The 19,557-nt window shown below is 42.7% G+C and overlaps 1 protein-coding gene and 1 long non-coding RNA gene across 2 annotated transcripts in view; one reads left to right on the plus strand and one right to left on the minus strand.

The window, feature by feature from the left end:
* Positions 1–19,557, plus strand: part of LOC102012974 (ubiquinol-cytochrome-c reductase complex assembly factor 1) — an 87,223-nt gene that overhangs the window by 56,939 nt on the left and 10,727 nt on the right. The gene's annotated exons all lie outside the window — the stretch shown is intronic.
* The window catches only part of LOC102012771, a 25,217-nt gene continuing 7,311 nt past the window's right edge, over positions 1,652–19,557 (minus strand). The window contains exons 2-3 of the long non-coding RNA XR_260916.2: positions 18,659–18,788; positions 1,652–3,111 (exon numbers count right to left, since the gene is read on the minus strand). This is a non-coding gene — a long non-coding RNA (uncharacterized LOC102012771). The remainder of the gene's footprint in view (positions 3,112–18,658; positions 18,789–19,557) is intronic.

Raw genomic sequence — 19,557 nt, forward strand, 5'->3', positions numbered from 1 at the left:
CTAACATTTACTGAGTCTTCTGTCTTTGTCATGCACTTTACAAGCACTATTTCAACTTCACATCTTACAACAGTCTTACCTACGAGATACAGTGTATCTAACCCCACTTTACAGTTGAGGAAATTAAGGCTCAGAGAGATTAGTATGCTAATTTCCTATATAGCTGTAACAAATTTATTGGCTTAAAACAACAGAAATTTATTCTCTCATAATTTTGGAGCCAAAATCACTTTTACTGGGCCAAAATTAGGTGTTGGCAGGGGTGTGCTCCTGGAGAGAATCTGTTCCTTCCTCCTAGTTTATGGTGGCTGCTGACATTCCTTGACTTGTGGCTGCATCACTGCAATCTCTGTCTCCATGGTTTCCTTTGTCTTGGTCACATCTTCCTCTACCTCTGTGTCTGCTAAGGATATATGTGATGGAATTTATGGCCCACCCAGAAAATTAAAGCTAATCTCTCTATCTGAAGAGTCTTAATTTAGGCCAGACAAGTGCACACCCTTGAATCCCAGCACTCGTGAAGCAGAGGCAGGAAGATCCCTGTGAGTTCAAGGCCAGCCTGGGCTCCAAAGTAAATTCAAGGCAAGCCTAAACTGCATAGCAAAACCCTGTCTCAAAAAAAACCAAAAAAAAAAAAAAAAAGTCTTAATTTAATCAAAGCTGCAAAGTCCTTTTTTGCCATATAAAAGTAATAGTTACAGATTCCAGGAATTAGGATATGGGTATCTTTTGGGACACCATTATTCATTTTAGCCTACCATGGCTGGATAACTGACGCAGGGTTACAGAGTAAATATGGCAGCCTGGAAGGAACACAAGCCTTCTAGACTCCAGACTCTAGTTCTTACTCTTGACTAGTATGTGCTACCTGAAAAGGTCATTACTAAAACTGTGGCTCTAAACTGGGTGTGGTGGGGCATGCCTGTAATCCCAGCACTCAGAGGCTGAAGCAGGAGGATTGCTGCAAGGGAGACCAGCCTGGGCTACATAGTGAGTTCAAGGCCAGCCTGAACTACATAGCAAGACCCTGTCTCAAATGAAAGAATGAAAGAATAAATAAATGAATAGATACAGACATACAGACACACAGACATACACACACAAGCAAACAAACCAAAACTATAGCTCTAGTGTTAGAATCAAGATTAACAAGTGTTACTGTCTTCTTTTATTTCTATAATAACTATATATCACAGAGCACTGAACCTGTTGGTCCTTAAGCCTCTCAGTTTGCTGGTCCTGGCTTCTTCAGTTAGATTCTTAGCTCCTAGAAAATCAATATATTATATTTATTATCTTACATTGTATACATATATGTTATAAACATTATAATACAGAAATATTAAATGAAGCTGGGGACCAGGAATATAGCTCAGTGGTGTAAGTGTTTGCCTGGCAAGCCTGAGGTCATGAGTTCGATTTCTCAAAAAAAAAATTTAAAAAAATTAAAAATAAAAAAAGTAAATGAAGCTGGGCATGGTAGTACACGTGTGTAATCCCAGCATTCAGGAGGCTGAAGCAGGAGGATTGTTGCAAGTTCAAGGTCAGCCTGGATTACAAAGTGAGCTCAAGGCCAGCCTGAACTGCATAGTGAGACCCTGTCTCAGAAAAACAAACAAAAAAATTAAATGAAGATATAATTCATATAATATTCATTTAAAATGTACTTTTTATTAAATTTACAGTGTGATGCCCCGCCACCACTGTCTAACTCCAGAACATTTTCATCACCTTAGAAAGAGCCCTTGTGCCATTTAGGAGGCACTCCTCAGTGTCTCTTTCCCTGGCCCCTACTGAGCACTACTTTCCTTCCTATCTGTGCATTTACCTACTCTGAGCATCTCATATAAGTGCAACATGCATATGCAGCCTTTTACTTTGTCTCCTTTTCCTTAGCATATTGTTTTCAAGGTTTATTCATATTATAGCATGTTTCAATATTTCATTCCTTTTTACTGATGGTCTTTTCTATGAATACACCACATTTTGTTAGGTATTGACATTTGGGTTGTTGCCGCTTTTTGTCTTTTGTGAATAATGCTATTGTGCATATTTCAGTCACAGTTTTTGTCTGATCATACGTTTTCAGATCTCTTGGGTATTGCTGGGTCCTGTGGTGACTGTATATTACTCATGTTAATGTATGAGATGCTCTCATAGTATATCTTTTATCAAGTAATTTGAATTCCCAGCATTATATCCCTCCATTTTGTTCATTATGAAATAGCATGCTCACAGTACATAGTTCTAATCACATTCTCGTCCTGCCACCAAATAAACATGTATACACACCATTGCAGACAGTAGTAAGGAGGGACCATGCGGTGTAATGGAGGAGTTCTGGCCAGCCTGGCCACTTTCTGGGTGAGCTTGAGTAAGTCAGATCACCTCACCTCTCTGGGGAGGTGAGTTAGATGATTTCTACATTCTCTTCCAGACTTAACATTCAGCAACTCTGTGAAAGTCTGAAAAGCTAGCCTTGTGTTAAATCCCAGAGCTTGTGTTCTGTTTTTTTAGCAGTTCATCATTCTCTGTCTGATTTCTGTTCCCAGACACAAACAAAGTTTTACCCATCTATCCATCCATTTTATTGTGGCCTGCTAGCTTCCCAGTACCGTGCTAAGCACTGAAGATAGAAGAATGACTGAGACATTGTCCTTAACTCCCTAGACTAGGAGGAGAAGACAGGCGTATAAACAGACGATTACAGTGTAAGAAATTTCCGTGTTTTGAAGTTGCTAAGACAGCTCAGGGCAGAGCTCAGGGTGGACGACACCTGATTTGCATCTTTCTGGGTGTTTACTAGAGGAGAGGAGCATTCTGGGCGAAGGTCTGTTGTGGATAAAGTCAGAGTGTTTTGAGAAGGGAGAGGACTTCTTTTGGCTTTATTTTTTTTTTTTTTTTTATTTTGAGACATTGTCTTCCTAAGTTGCCCAGATTGGCCTTGAACTTGCAGTTCTCTTGCCTCATTCTTTTCCTGTCTTTTAAGGGTGTTTCACACTCAGATTTCTGAGTGAGGTGTTCACTGAACAGTTGAGGAGACTCGGTCAAGATTTGGGTTTTCTCCATAGCGCTGGCTCCATTGGGCATCTCGCAAACGCCATCTTGTCCCTGTAAGAATTTTAGCTACATAAAATACAAGTATTCAGAGTGTAAAATTTTACCATATGATCAGCACAGCTCAAATTAAATTTCTAACGTTTGACTAGAAACGTATATGGAAGGCTTTGTGTTTTCAACCGCCCCTTCCCAGCCCCCCAGCCTTCATGAGGAGTCATTGTACAGCTCTTTCCATGGTCACTGTTCTCTTCCCTTTTACTGGAGGGCAAAACTAGGGCAGAGAAATAATTTTTACTCACTTCTGAAAGGTTACAGTAATAAAGAAACTCTTGTTAACATCAGAGGACATTGCAGCCAAGAGTTTTCACAGTCTGGCATTGTTTATTTTACATGTAATTTGGAACCTTCTGCACTCTTAAAATATTGGCACAAAAATGTTTTAACTCTTGCAGCACCTCATTGTAGGCAGCAGAGGGGTGGTGCCAGTGGAGCCACAGGGCTCTGGAAAGCTGACTGCTTTCTCCTTTTGGAAAAAGATGGTACGAGTGTGTATGCATGCATTGGAGTGCGGGTGTGTGTACCGACATATACGTTCACTTTGGGTATGTGCACCTCTCTGCGTTGAGAATTAAGAACTTTCGCTGTCCTGATGAACTTCCATGCTTTCCTTCACCAGACAGGGAGAATAGTGTAACAATCCTGCTTTCTTTTTTGCCATGACTGCCAGAAAGTACAGAGCTTCCTTATTTAGCTCTTTTGATAGAATTATTCATTTTCCCCTTTCTCTGTCACACACACTTTATTGTTTAACTCTTTCCTCTGACTTTTGTTTTGAGATGCATCCTATATCTGAGCCAAGCTCTGGGCCAGGTGTTTTGCAGACATCATCTCAGTTTGTCTCTGCAAATTGCACTGACATAGCTGAATGCGGTGAGGCAGAAAAGTTAAAGCACTTGCCTGTGGCCACTATAGTAAATCACAAGGCCAGGCCTGACTGATTTCAAAACCTTTGCTCTTTTGGCCATAACGTATACTTTTTTCTTTTTGGTCTTTTTTGAGACAGGGTCTCGCTATGCAGTTCAGGCTGGCCTTGAGCTCACTTTGTAGCCCAGGCTGGCCTCGAACTCACAACGATCCTCCTGCCTCAGCCTCCCAAGTGCTGGGAATACCATAACATATACTTTTTATTTTAAGTCAATTCGAACTTTTTTTGGAAGTAGATAGAATATAAATAATAGCGAGTGAGCAAAGGAATGAACTAACCTCTCGGTTGATAGAAACACAAATCGTTTATCTAAAAGGAAATAATTAGTAGCTGATTCATTCAAGGGTTTTCGTTGTTACTAGGTTGAAATGAAGATTGATGGACAATTACAGAAGGATGCCGTAAGTTAAACAGGAAGAATATTAGGCGGGGAATCAGGCTTCCTTAGTTCTAGGCTCAGCTTTGCTCCTGAAGTTCTTTCCCCATCTGAGATCCTGTGGGCTTAAAATAGAGCTTTTTATTAACCTGGCCCTTGCTAAGACCCAGGCATTCCCCACAGCTGGCCCTGTTCACTGTATCCCGTCTGACCTGAGGACTGTGGCCTGCTGCCCCCTAAGCTCCCCTTCCTCTGTCTCACACTTTTTTCCTTAGCCTTCAAAATGGAGCTTTGGCAAAATAGGCAGAGCTTACCACCATGAGGTGAGTTTTGCGGCCTTGTCACCAGGTTGTGCCCTTCTTCAGGGATCTCCAGCAGAGGGCTCCTTCCCCTGCAGGACTTTGGCTCCGAGCAAAGGCATGGTCCTGCATTTACACAGTGGCCACCATGCCTGCCCTTGCAGGCTGAGCAACTTCTGTTAAAGCCAGAGAGGGTCCTGTACCCTCAAGTGCTGATCCATTTTCAGTGCCCACCAAAGGAACAAGAAGGACTCAGGACTTTCAGCTCTTCTTTGCCCAGACAGAGCTCTGTTGTATTTTGGAAGATACACCTGCCTTGTGCTTCTTAACCTGCAGGATTTGTCCCTGTGGTGGATCCAGATTAGTACATGTATACACAATTCTGGGCCTGGGAAACAGGCCATTCTCCCCCTAAATCTACCTAGTGAAGACTCTGAGTTTTTCTTATCTGCCGCTAAGATACGGGCATTCAATGTTAGGAAGTCCAGAGACCAGCTCCAGTTTAAAAAGCAGTCATTTCCTCTCACACGGACTCTTTAGACATACAGACCTGGGTTCTTATCCTACCTCTGCCACAGTGTGGCCTTGAGGTTCTGGGCAAATGTCTTTACTTCTTTCTGCCTCCATTTCTTCCTCTACATCACAGCAATATGACTTGGCACATATTGGGCACTGATAAATAGGAGCTCTTAGAGCCCGTACGTGGACTTTTTCAGTAGCACGTCAGTCACATAAGCATAAAGGAGGTATCTGTACCTACATCTGTATCTACGTATTTTTCATGCCTGACTGGACTCTGGTTTTCTGCAGGCCAGAGATCTTGCCTTTTATCTTTTTATCTCCTGATCAACCTGGGCTAGGTCAGGCACGCAGCAGGCATGCAGCTTATCACTGGCCCAGCCCAACAGAGCAGGGCAAAGCAGGCTCGCCATGCCTGCTCTGGCTTCTCCATGTGTACCTGGGGAGACGGCAAGCCCTTATTTTGAGCCTTTGAGAATACTTTAAAGGGATATATGTGAAGTGTTCGAAGCTCTTTAAAAGGAGGGTACTGGGGAAATTAATGCTGTTTTTGCTGTTCTTGGGAAAGTCCTTTTTGGTTCCCAGTGAATAAATTAGTGGAGTGAGTTTTCTAACACCTCCTACTCAGCTCTCTTCACTGTCAATATTTTTGTTTTAATAACTGGTGTAATGCTTCTTTGCTCATGACTTACAAACATACATATTTTTGGTGTTGGACTTTCGACTCCTTCCCAGGAGAAAAATTTCTATCAGAATAATAAAGGGTAAACTGTGTGTTGCTCTTTTTCTAGGCCTTGGGCAGTTGAGCTGCTGGGGTTAAGAATCAGCAGTCTTACGATATCTGTGAGGTTTGTGGGGAGGTGAAAGATGATTCCCATTAAGTGCTCAGTGGCCTTCTGGGTGTCTCCCATTGCACTTCTTTTCAACCCAGTTCTGTCCCCTTTGGGTTTCAAGTGAACCCTGTTGTTTTTGGCATCTTGAGTAAAGATATTTATGTCTGTTTCCCCTCTCTTTCAAAGACAAGGTATTTATCATCTTCTATGCTTTGAAAATCCAAGATGAGTTACCTGCCAAAGAAGAACCTCCTTTTGGGGAAGGAGGGCCCACCTTCCCCCTTCCTCATACAGCACAGTGGCAGAGCAGTGATGTATGTGGAGCTTAGCATTCTCCTTCCCCCGTGGTCCCAGATGCCCTACACTGTCGTGAAGAGCTCATTCAGTCCCTGTCCTGTGTGGGGCACTGCCTGCGGATACAGAGCCGGCCAGAATATGGTCTTGTCTTCCAGAAATGGGTGGTAGAGCCTCCAGTAAGCATCCTTGCTTCTGCTCTTGAGCAGTGTCTTCTGCTTTCATGTCAGTGCTTCCAAGCTTTTAACCACAGCAGACTGCCCCCTGTCTCTACATCTACATACCATACACAGCATGGTATATAAATTGCTCGTCTTTGGGACCTTGAATGACAGATTAGGGTAATATCACCAAATTATCATCTGCCAGTCTATGTATTTTTTATTTACTTTGCTTCTAGTGTCCCTGCCTCCCTTTTCTAGAATTGTCTCTTGTTTACAGCTGTAGCCTCAGCAATTAGAACAGTGGTCGCTGCATAGTTAGCATTGAGTATACATGTGATGAAGGTATTAAAGAACATTTTCGTCTAGTTCCAGTAGCGTTATTAATTTGTCTGAGTCTATTAAGGATTGTTTCGTTCATTTACTCAAGGAACATTTTTGTTCCTCACCACATGCTAATCTCTAAATGCTGTTGGTAGAGTATACCGGAGGGAAGTGATCTTACAAGGCTCACAATCTAGTTTATGCCAAGAAGAGAAAAAAGTTGAATCTTTGCTGGGTTCAGTTCTAAACTAAATAGATGAACAAGTAAGATATAGTTTACCCACTGTTTTTTTTTTTTTTCTTTCGCAGCAGGGCTGAGTGTGAAGGGAGGATGGGGCTGGAAAGGAGGCAAGCTGCAAGTGCCAGGGAGAGGGATTGAGACCTTGAGGCCCCCACTGCCATGTGAGAGGTTGTGCTCGGGGCTGGATTTATAATCTGCTTTCCAGGACACTGTCACAAAGGAGTTGAGGGAGCTTGGGCACAAAAGCCAGAGTGTTTGGACTCAGATCCCACCCCAGCTGTGTGACCTTAGGTAAGGTACTTAGTCTCTGTGCTCAGATTCCTCTCTATAAAAAAGGGTAGCTGTAATACTCATCCTCCATTCTGCAGCATTGTGAGGGTTAAATGAATTAAAAAATGTGAGGCTCTTCAAGCAATGCCTGAGCTAGATAAATATTCACTGCAGTTAATTCTATTATTATTAAGCATTTTCTCCTCACATGTTAATGTAAAAAGAAAAGGGAAAGGCAGGCTTACATAGTTCTGATGCAAAAACTAAGGCTTAGAGTAATTTGATTTCCAGAGTCACAAAATGAGGTGATTCCTGGGGCCTAATCCTGTACTTAAAGACCCGTGCGTTTCTTAGGCCTGTGCTGGAACCTGTATACCGACCACCAAAGAGATGTATGTGATGGACACAGCGTTCTAGCAGAGTTTTCTCTTTCCTTTGGATAAAATGCTCTTTTAAGAGCATTTTCCTGAAGAAAAGGACAAAAAGGGAGAATTATCCTTAGAAATGAGACATTCTCAGCACTCACGATAAGTGTCACATCTGTGATGGGAGCATCAACCTTACTCCTTGCTCCCAACTGCTCATATCATCTTATCGCTGCTACGTAGGCTCCAGTTCAGCCATTCACAGGATACTTCTACAGGATTCTAGAAGCTATCAATTGAATGTCTGTTTGAGCTTTTCTTTTTCCTTTTCTTTTTTTTTGGTCTTTTTGAGACAAGGTCTCACTGTGCAGTTCAGGCTGGTTTTGAGCTCACTTTGTAGCCCAGGCTGATCTCGAACTCACAGTGATCCCCCTGCCTCAGCCTCCCAAGTGCTGGGATTACAGGTGGGCGCCACCACATCCGCTGTTTGAGCTTTAAAAGAATGTTGTCCCAGCATTCAGAAGGCTGAGGTGGGAGACACACTGGAACCCAGCAGCTTAAAACCAGCTTAAACAACACAGTGAGATTCCATCTCAGGCAAACAGACAAACAAAAAAGAATATTGAAGTAAGAGTCAGAAGACTTCTGGGCATGTGCTAGCTCAGTGATAATTAGGCAAGCCATGTGACTTCTCTGAGCCTTTGTTTCCTCATCTCTACAGAGGGAACCACCACTGTCTCAGATTACCACAGCTCAGTGTTTTGGAAACTGTACAGCTCTGAGAGTAAGTGGTGAGGCTACCGCAGTGAAAGACAGGCGTGGAAAGCAGTGGCCATGTCCGCCTTACTGATCTACTTTGTCAGTTTACCAGGGTGGTTTGGTTCATTGTCCTGGCTCTACCTCCCTCATTCCCATCGCTGAAGAAGAAGGCAGGGCAGTTAGATGAAGGGACTAGGAACCTTAGTATGGGAAGGAGCTGGATGTTTGGATCTCTGAGAAAACATTGCCATCCAGGTGGCGTGTATCTGTTCTAGGCTCTGACAAGCAGGACACTGAAGCCAGTGATCTCAGTATTGCCTGTAGGTTTTCTAGGTTGTTTAGGTCCTGAGTGTCCATGACAAGGGGAATTTCCTCAGCTCCATTAGCAGAGAATTTAATAACTTGTTGATTATTTGACTTACGTGTCTTTGTGTTTGAGGTGGCTGGTAGGGATGGGGAACAAGCATCCTATAAATTTTACTGTGCTCTGTCTGCCTACATTTAATAGAAAATCATTTTAAAAAGAAAAATGGTACCTGTAGCTTTTCTTGACTCATAAGTGCAGTCAGAGGCTCAGAATGCAGTTAGGAGCCTGCTGATGTCCCTAGGAACCCCAGTCTGCCGGCATCTTCTCCCTCATAGTAAGCAGACCTCACGGGTGCAGGTAGAACACAGAGGACTGAGAGGATGACATATACTGTCACGGAGTGGGAAAATTACCCAAAAGGAGGCTCAGGCTCCTAGGTTCTAGTGTGCTGTATCCCTGCTCTCCTGCAGACGCCTGCTGGGCTCAAACTAAATACACATCTTGCTCATATTACATCTCATCCAAGTAAGATTTTCCATTACCATACAACATAGGAGACTTTCAGGGCACAGTGATGGCTAAAGCCTTCAAGACTGGTTGTCTGCATTCGTGCTGCTAGGGTCAGGAAGTCTTCAGTGTATGAGTACATCAAATGTTGCATTCCTTCTTCACCTTCTCTCTCCTTTCTTCAGTGAGGTCTGATCCTGTGCACGTCACAGCCTCACTTTCTCCTCCATACCCACGTGCTAACCCGATGCCCTCGTTCCCAGTGTGGACATTCTCTTTGAACAAGTTTCCTCTTCTTTGTTCCCGTGGCCACTCCTTACCAACTCCCGTCTAGAGTATGGCACAGCCTTTGCTGGGGTTTTTGCCTCTGTTCTTTCCCTCCAGCTCTAGGGCCTATTTTTGTAGGATTACTTTTCACAAATAAATCTGTCCATGCAACTTCCTCGTTCTTACAGCCCTTCCTTGTCTTCCCTCATGTGGCATTTAGAGCCATTTATAGGTAGCATAAACTGCCTTTTGGACTCTGCCTTCTGCCTCTGTCCACCATGAAATCTCTGGGACAGACTTTCCTCCGAAAATGCTGTCCCTGTTCCCCTTTCTGTGGCTTTTCATATACCACTTTTTTTTTTTAACCTTCAGCACATACTGTAATACCTAAAATTAATAGGCATTTAATACATGCTTATCAAACATGGACCGGGCCATGCTGGATTCTGCACCCCAGATAGCTGGTGGTGATTTCTCAAGAACATAAGTTTCTTCATGGTACCACTGTGCAGACTGAGTGTCATAAGAGAGGCTCTGATATGTGCATGGTTAATCACAGATTGAAATACCTGTCCGGGAAGAACCATTTGTAATAGAAATTTTCTTCTTGTGGTAGTGTATATTACATTATTTATCATTTTAACCATTTGGAAATATACAGTGCACTGGCATTAAGTACATTCACAGTGTTGCACAGCCATCATCACTATCTGTACCTAAGACTTTTTCCTCATTCCCAGCGAAAACACCACCCATAATAACTCCCCCACTTCTCCCTCTCCTCAGCCCCAGGGAGCTGCTATTCTTTCTGTCTCTATGAATTTGCCTATCCTGAATACCTCATATACTATAAGAGGAATCACAGTATTTGTCCTCCTCTGACCTGTTTCACTAGGTATAAGGATCTCAAGTCCCATCTGTTTTATAGTACACAGTATATCACACTTCATGCCTTTTCATGCTGAATAGTATTGTGTCATTATGTACCACATTTTGGTTACCCATTCTTCTGTCAGTGGACACTTGGGTTATCTCCAGCTTTTGGCTGTTGTGAGTGATGCTGCTGTGAACACTGGTATGTAAGACTTTGCTCCTGTCCCTATTTGCATTCTTTTTGGATATGTAACTTAGGAGTAATATTGCCAGGTCATAGGGTAGTTCTGTGTTTAATCTTTTGAGAAACGGACACAGGAAAATAAAAACTCCCAACCTGAATGGTATCTGGGACGAGTTTATGTTCTCTAAAATCGAAGAATGAATTTTAGGAACAACGAAGGTTAAGAGCAGAATATATTTATTGAGGGAAAGAAAGCTTCTGTCCAAGAGAGGGACAAAAGGGAGGCCCGAGTGGGTTGCCCAAGACTCTGTCTTTTCTAGGGACTTTTATAGAGCAAAACCACCATGAGGTGAGGCGGGTCTAAGATGGGGGAAAATGGGAAATTACAAGGTGGGCATAAGGTGGGACAAAACTATGGTCCGCCAATAAGATTACAAGTATAATTGTTCAGGTAAGATGAGTAAACTAGGATCGAATGCAGAAGCGAGTCACGTAGCAATGGTCATGAATACAGAACAGGGGCTTTTCCTATAAGGGGTTGGGTCAGTGACTCCAGGGTGATCACTACCTATTTAGAATATCAATCCCTGATGTCCATCCCTAGGGAGGTATGTGGGTGCATTTGTTTAATCTTTGGTCTTGAGGTCTGGCCCACAGTAACTACATATCTTACCTTGTCTTTCATATTGGCTTCTTCGAGGGCCTGGCCCTGTCTGACGGCCTATAATATTTCTATCTAATTCAGCTGCCTGTAACAAAACTACCAAACTGTTTTCCAAAGCAGCTGCCCCATTTTACATTCCCTCCAGCAATACATGAGGGTTCCAACTTTTCTGTCACCCTGCCAACACTTATTTCTCCTTTTGTTTTTATTTTAAATTACAGCCATCATTGTAGGTGTCAGTACAATTATCTTTGCTTGTTATACTTTAGGTAACTGTCCTGCTTGTTCACCTTGACTGTTGGCAATTGGTGATCCCTAAGAAATTGTTTTCACTTTCCACATCTTGTATTTTGCAGCAGAAAACCAAAGCCTAACCAAAACTTTCAACCAATTACTTGTATATAAGTAATGCATAAGCCCTTTTTAAAACTTAGATGAATAAAAAAATACTAATTAGGAAAGTTTCCTATTATTTTTCCATTGTACTTTTTATAAAACAGGTAGGGATAAAAGGTTGGCTAATGTTTAACCTGCTTACTTTACTTCCTACTAGGGTTTCTTGGCTGTTATCTTGTTAGGGTGACCCTGATAATTGCAAAGTTTTGTTTTGTTTTGTTTTGTTTTGTTTTGTTTTGTTTTGTTTTGTTTTGAGACAGGGTCTAGCTATGTAGCCCAGGCTGACCTCAAACTTGTTGTAATCTTCCTGCTTCAGCCTCCGAAGTGTTGGGATTAGCTCAGCTGTTGTTTGTTTTTTTGGTTTGGTTTGTTTGACTGGTTTTGCTATACTGAGAATTGAACCCAACACCTCATAATTGCTAGACAAGCACTCTACAACTGAACTAAACCCCGAGCCCTTTTTAATTATTTATTCACTCATTCTTAAGCATTGAACCCAGGGCCTTTGCACTGAGCTATATCCTTCTTTATTTTTATTTTTTTAATTTTGAGACAAGGTCTCACTAAATTGCTTTGGCTGGGTTTGGATTTATGAACCTCCTGCCTCAGCCTACTGAATAGCTGGGATTACAAGCATGTACCACCATACCCACTGCAAAATTCTTTCTCTGTATAGTCTGAAGTGTTGGTCTTTATTTCAGACTTTGGTATAAGTATGTGGACAGCAAGTCTGGAACTTCTACAAGTGGTGGTGAAGGAACTGGAGCTGGTCTAGAGACTTGTTTCAGATTGATTTGAGAGGCGTGTGGAGTTTCAGAGGCTACTTGAGGACAGATGAAAATGACAGGAGTTGGGCCTGCTCAGCGAGAGTGGAGTTGTGTTTGAAAAACATTAATACAGCAGCAGCACGTACAAACTTGCTTATAGTCAGGGAGCTTTTAAGTACTGTATGTGGACATCCATACTGTAAGAGGTATTTATGGCAAAAGCAGATTGACTCATTCTAGTGATATGTGCTGAGCAATGTACCATCTTTGCCCTCCTGGAACTCATAGTCTAATGCAGTGTGTGTATGTGTGTGTGTGTGTGTGTGTGTGTCTGTCTGTCTTTAAACTGATCATTAAAGTAGTACAGTAAGTGTTCCTGGTGAAAGTATTAAAAACCCATGTAAAGGAAGCTTTGAGAAGATTTGAAAAGCTTCACAAAAAAAATGAGGTGACTTTTTTTCTATAAAATGAGGACAGCAACAACTCCTTAAAGGATCACTGGGAAGATTAAAACGATAACATAAAAACTTTCAGTACAGTTTCTGACACATGGCAAACATTCAATCAGTGTTAGCTGGTTTTAGTTTTAAATGAACTGATGAATGATACTACATCCACTGACTGTGAGCAACAGAGACTGACCTCGGCGAGTTTAAGCAAAAGAAATGTACCGAAAGGTAACAGGCCCAAGAATGGAAAGGAGAGTGTAACAGTAGTCCTCAGAAAGAAAGACACAGGGAGGCTGAGGAGCTTAGTACTAGTAACAGGGACTTAGGAGTAGACTTGTGGGTGACTCAGCTTGAGCTGCCTTTTGTCTTTGGTTGTCTCTGCTCAGAAGAAAGAGTGTGAGCAGTCAGCGCAGGCTGTGTGCTCATCTCTGTGGGGCAGGAGCTCCAAACTCAGCACCCTTCCACTCATGTGGAGAGAAAAGTGGGTCACTGACCTATGGAAGGGTAGAAGAAAGGGGTGGGGGGAAGAGAAGGAAGAAAAAGAGAAGGAGAGAAGAGAGAGAATGAAGGGGAAGGAATCATGCCGCTGCATCAGGGCACTCCTAAGGTCTACTGATCTATTAAGTCTGAGATAGAAGCAACCACGCCAGCCCACGGAACAGCCTCTGGGTGTTCCTGTTGGCCATAGGATACCTGTGCCAACTCTGCTATTCTTCACTGAAATGTCTCCATTTTTTCCCATAGTTCATTCTTTTTCCTTTTCTTTTTTCTTTGTTTTTTGAGACAGAGTCTCCCTGTGTAGTTCAGGCTGGCCTCAAACTTACTGTGTGGTCCATGCTGGCCTCAAACTTGAGGGAATCCTCCTGCGTCAGCCTCTCAATTACAGGTGTGTGCCACCATACCTGGGTTCGTGGTTCGTTCTTAAGTATAATAGCTAAAAGAATGATTTTTGACATTACTATAATAGCTACCTTTATATGTAGCTTCTCTCTTAATAAACCAAATTATAGTTATCTTTTCAACATTCCTAATAGTTTATATTCAGAGATTTGCTCTGGGTATCCTATTATGTCTACCTGGTCAAACCTTTTATCCCTCCTGTTACTTATTTTGGTCTAGACAAACTATTCTAGAGATGACCTTGTTGACTTTCCTGTTAGTTTTGTTGTTTTGTTTTATGACAGGTCTTGCTGTGTAGTTCAGACTAGTCTTGAGTTCACTGTGTAGCCTCAAACTTGCAGTGATCTTTCTGCCTCAGTCTCGGGAGTGCTGGGATTTCAGGCATGTGCCACCACAGCTGGCCTTCCTGTTATTTTTAAGATAATTTTTTTCTAACAATTCAGAGGCATTTCTGTTTTACTTTTATTTCCTAAAGTACAGAAAATTAGTGATTTTAGTTTTTGTGCTTGTGTGATTCTTCATTTCTGATGTAACTCATCAGAAACAGAAGCTATGATAGTTTTTTAAAAACACTGGGCTTAGAGCCTGGTGCTCTGAGCTGAAAGCCACAGCACTGGCACTGCACGCTGGGCATGAGTTGAGGGCAAGTTTCTTGGCAGTTTTCAGCCTCTGCCTCCTTGTTTATGGAGTCAGGACAACAGCAGCATTTAGGCTGAGCTACTAGAAGGCAGGCTGATAATTGTGAGGCACAAGTAAGATCATAAATATGAAAACTGTCAAATCAAACGCAGTGTTGGATCGTCAGTACCGCCACCACCACACTCAATAGCAGTGCGGATTTTAATGGAAAGCTCCAGGATTACTTCATTTAGTACTCCGTACCGTCAGTGACTCTTCAAGCTGAATGTTGACCTCTCTCCCTGGAGTAAGCGTGAGACTTGCCACACAGGAGGTAGTCAGAAGCTTCCAGAAATCAAAGTAGGTTGTAGCTGTCGTACTGCAGTGATTCATACATCCTGACATAGAAGAGGATTAAACTGGTAGGATAGTCTGGTCTTCCCAGGATGTTAAAGTAGTGCTCATCAGCTGCTTTGCAAAGTAATAATGGATTTATGGGTGTGTTTGAGTGTTTTGCCAGTTAAACAATCACTGCAGTTTCCAAAGACAGCTACTTTTTTTTTTTTAAATCTTAATTTGCTGTTTAACAAAACTGGAAAGGACTATAGTTTGTGGTCATTCAGAAACTAAGGCTGCTGGTTCTGGAATTTTGCGTGCCAGCTATGTAACTTGTTTTTCAGGACATTATCCGGCATCGTAGATTTTGAATGTATACTGTTAGATGACAAGCAGCAAACTGGAATTTTCAAAATAAATAAATAAATGAGAAGGGATTTTTGTTTCTTCCTTTTTTTTTTTTTTTTTTTTTTTTGGTATGTTTGTTTTTTGAGACAGGGTCTCACTCTGTAGCCCAGGCTGGACTTGAACTTGCAGAGATCCTCCTGCCTTGCTTGGCCTTCTGAGTGCTGGGATTACAGGCGTGCGCCACCACACCCAGCAAGTTTTTTTTAAAGCTTCTCTTCATATACTTAACTTCCCTTCCTTCGCACTAAAAGTTTGAGATGATTTTTTAAGCTGGGTTTTTAAAAGGATCATCTCATGCCTTGTTTAGGTTGGCCTTTCATCACAACTAGAACATGCTTTACTCAAATGCTCAGATCATTTTCTAAAAAGGGAAGAAGAAATTGAAATTGTGCATCTGTCATGTTTTATTATTTTTCCTTTTCTTCTTGGCATTAACAGTTTTCTCTGGAACTGTACACTGTGTGCGCAGCCACACACAAGCACACATGTGCCCACACAGAGTTTTGTTTGTATTTTTTGATCATTGCTGAAAGACCTTCAATAAATACTTTAGTCAGAATCCAAGTAAGTGAAAATCCAAGTATGTATTTTTGTAAATGGTCTCTCCATGTCCCCATTCTTACTGTTCTACCTGCTTTCACTCCATTTTTATGTATCTCCTATAATAATATTCCACCATGGGTTAATTTCTACCGTGACATTTGTAGACTAGCTAACAGTGCCCATTAGCTTAGATTCCAGTGATGGTGAACCTTTTAGAGCCTTCAAAGATATAATTAGTCCACTGGGGCACGTGTACCATAGGCTCACCATCACTGGCTGTAGCACATGCTGTTGGTACTACAGACTGTTGATGATGGCATTACTGTCTACTAAAAATGACTGAAAACATGGCCTGCTATCTCTTGGTTAGTATTATTGCCTTGTGATGAATTTGATATATTCCTCAGGCTTCAGTGAGCAACTCTAGCCACCCCTTGTCGTTAATTCTTTCCCACAGAGCCTTAGCCCGCTGCTATAAATGACTTTGTGCCAAGTCAGTAACCTGAATGCTTCCTCTTACCTTATTGCTCCTTGGTTTCTGTCTTTCATACCAACCTTCTTCCCTTCCCTGTCCCCTCACATTATTATACCTTCCTGATGCTCACCCCATTTTCCTAGGAGCATTCCTGGGATATATTAGGGGTGTGTAGTGACCTAGTGGACCCAAATTGGGAGTCCTAAGACCACATTAGCACTTTTTTTCAAGTGTGTGTGGTGGTGGTGGGGACTGAACCAGGCCTTGTCCATTCTAAGCAACTGCTCTACCACTGTGTGTTAAATCCCTAGCTCACATTAGTACTTTTTAGTTCTGTCCTTACAGATAACCTCAGGTGTGGGACATGTGAAAGAGCAGCCACATTATTTGTGGAGTTTGTGCCAACATAGATAATCACTGGAGTTGGATTGCTTTATGCTGTAATCTTTTTTCCTTTTCAGACAGGGCCTTGGTATGTAGTTCAGGCCAACCTTGAACTGACTGTGTAGGCCACGCTGGCCTCAGACCCATGGCAATTGCCCTGCCTCAGCCACCTGGGTGGTGAGGTTACAGGTGTGCTTGACCATGTCCAGCTGTGCTATAATATTTTTTTTTTGTACCAGGAATCGAACTCAGGACCTTGTACTTGCCAGGTGGGCACTTGTGCCACTGAGCTATATCCCCAGCCTATGCTATAATCTTGACTCCAGTAGTCCTAGCTGTGTAGCTTTAACTTTTCCACACATCAGTTTCCTCTTTAAAGTGGAGATTGTAACAGTGCCTATCTCGTACACTCATCAGAAAGGATTAAGTGAGCTAATCTGTAGAAAGCGCTTAGCATAGTTCTTGGCACTTGGTAAACAGTGAATTATGGGACCTATTTCTAGATTTGGATCACTTTTGTGGTACCTGTAGAATGGAGAGAGGAGAGGCTTTATAGGGAATGTAATTTGTGAGCTAGACCTTAGAAGATAAGAGTCAGCATCAGTAAATCAAGAGAGGATTCCGGCAGGCCTGTGGCTGAGAGACTTGGATGGCATGACGTAGCTGGAGAGCACACAGGACTGTGACAGAGGGATGAAGGAAGGTGGGGAGGCAGGAGGAGGTGAAGCAGGAAAGATGACCAAGGGCAGCTTGTGGAGAAGTAAAGGCTTGATTCCCCCTCTGGCTCCTATATCTGCATAGTCTGGGTCCTCTGTTAAGCAGTCTCATAAATGTCTTTAACAGCCACAATAGGGAAAAAAGGAAAAAGAGCAGTGATTTGGCCTCAAATGAACTGGCATCTCTTTAAAGCTAATATTCCTCCTTGAGAGAACGTTAATTAAACATACGCCTTGCAAGATTCGTTATTGCTTGTGCTCCCCATTGGTTGTCTCATTCATTAATCTGCTGATTAGTAACCCTGAACTCTTGCATCCCCCCTTTTTTGCATTCCCTTTTTAATATACTGTGCTGTTCCCCCGGGACATAAACTCCAGGACCCGTCCCTGGCCTGCTCATGTTTGTTTTCTTTGCCCCTTGTGCCTGCCTCTGCTATAACATTTGTAGTATGTGTTAAGTAATCCTTAAGGTAACATTTTTATTATGTCATAAAAAGTGCATGGCAAATATATTATAACTCATGGACTTTGTTTAAAAATGAACGGATAATTTATTGAGTGTGTTCCATGAGCCTTGCTCCCCTCCCCATTTCAACAGAGACCTGCTGCTCATTTAGCCGAGTCTCCTATTGAGGGCTCCCACCCTGTGACACGCTGGGAAAGCAGAGCCATGGTTGGCTAGAAATGACATCATAGTTTATGTACTCAATAAAAATTTAATTAAGTCATTACAGGAATTGCAGTCATCATTTAACCCTCTGATTTCTTCTGTTTAGCTTATTATTAAACATTCAGTAATACCAGTCACGAATCCTGGTGGCTTATAAAATATCTGCATGAATTTTAATAGCTTAAATAAATGGGAAAATATGAGTAACTGATATAAAAGGAACTTTTCCCATGTGGTGTACAGTATGTATGGGTTTTTATAAAAGCAAAGCATTATGGAAAGGATAAGACTTTAATAAGCAAATGGCCCAACTCTACCTGGGAGGAGTTTCTCTTCTGTTAGGGGCATCTGTGCATTATGGGAAGGGTGCTCCATCTAAGCTGATCTGGCACTGGGGAAACAGGAAACCCGCACACCAGCTCACACGCTTAAGTGAGGGAGTAAAACCCAACAGGGACTCACCAGAGAGAATATCTAGCTCCTCTTGCTGGAAGGGCCCAGTGGGTGACTCCAGTAGTAGAGGAGCTACAGTCACTTATGCTTACCTGTTGCCTCCAGATCATGTGTCTGCAGATTGAGCTTCCACCCTCTTCCAGGAAGGGCCCTTTCCATGAGCTAATCTAGCGTGGGTGATGATGTCTGAAAACCATTCCTGGCTGAGGTAGCCTGCCCTCTCTCAACTAGAGGTGAGAGGGACAGGCAGCTTACCGGTCACTGGAGTTAGAGAGCCAGGAGACAGAGGAGCCACTTCTGCGCTTTGTTCTTCCTGGACAGCAGCCAGCCAGGATGCAGGTGAATCCCAAGGGGACGAAATGAGTTTGTCCGTACTTGGGCCTTACTGGAAAGCAAGAACTGATTATAAGTTAATGTGTTGGTGATCTTTGGAAATAGACTGCAGATGGTGAAGTAGGAAAAGTATCTGCCCAGAAAATGGATTCTAATCCTGGCTCTCACGCTAACTTGATGTGACCTTGGATAAGTCTATTCCACCTTTTAGATCTCTGTTCACTGTTTCCTCACAGGTATTGAGCTGGATGATCTCTGAGGGGCATTTGAACTCCAGAACTTACAGCATGATGCAACAAGGAAGCCAGCTCTACCGAGCAGGTCCTTGAATGTTTTCCATGGAGAGGTGCTCCTGCCTTAGTGGTTGACACTCCCACGTTGTGCTTTTGTGGCCCTAATCCCTCTTGAAGTTAGGAGAACAACTGGTGTGAGAGGGGAGAGAGCCTCAAATGGTTACCAGGAGGTCTGTGTTGAAGTCTCACATGACAGAAGGGATGAACTCCATTTGGCTTATTTCTCGACTCTTTTCTTTCAGTCCAGCCCACATGGAGGATGCTGTGGTGGAGGTTTGGTGGTGTATGTTTCTGAGATTTCAGAAAAATGGGAGGGGTTGAAGAGTAAGGGCCCCAAAACAGCTGGCATCATTGGACATGTGTTGTGAATGGTGCCCTTGGAAGGATTCAGTTAGAATGCCTGCCTTAGCCCCTGCCTTAGGCCAGACCCTGGACCAGGTGTTGGAGTGCTGAGATTAGTGAGCCTTAGTTCCTCTGACCCTTGATTAGCTTCCAGACTGGTGGGAGAGGCAGGGCCATAGCAACTGT

This window comes from Chinchilla lanigera, unplaced genomic scaffold (genome assembly GCF_000276665.1).
Source record: "Chinchilla lanigera isolate Chin_1 unplaced genomic scaffold, ChiLan1.0 scaffold00021, whole genome shotgun sequence".
NCBI classification, from domain to species: domain Eukaryota; kingdom Metazoa; phylum Chordata; class Mammalia; order Rodentia; family Chinchillidae; genus Chinchilla; species Chinchilla lanigera.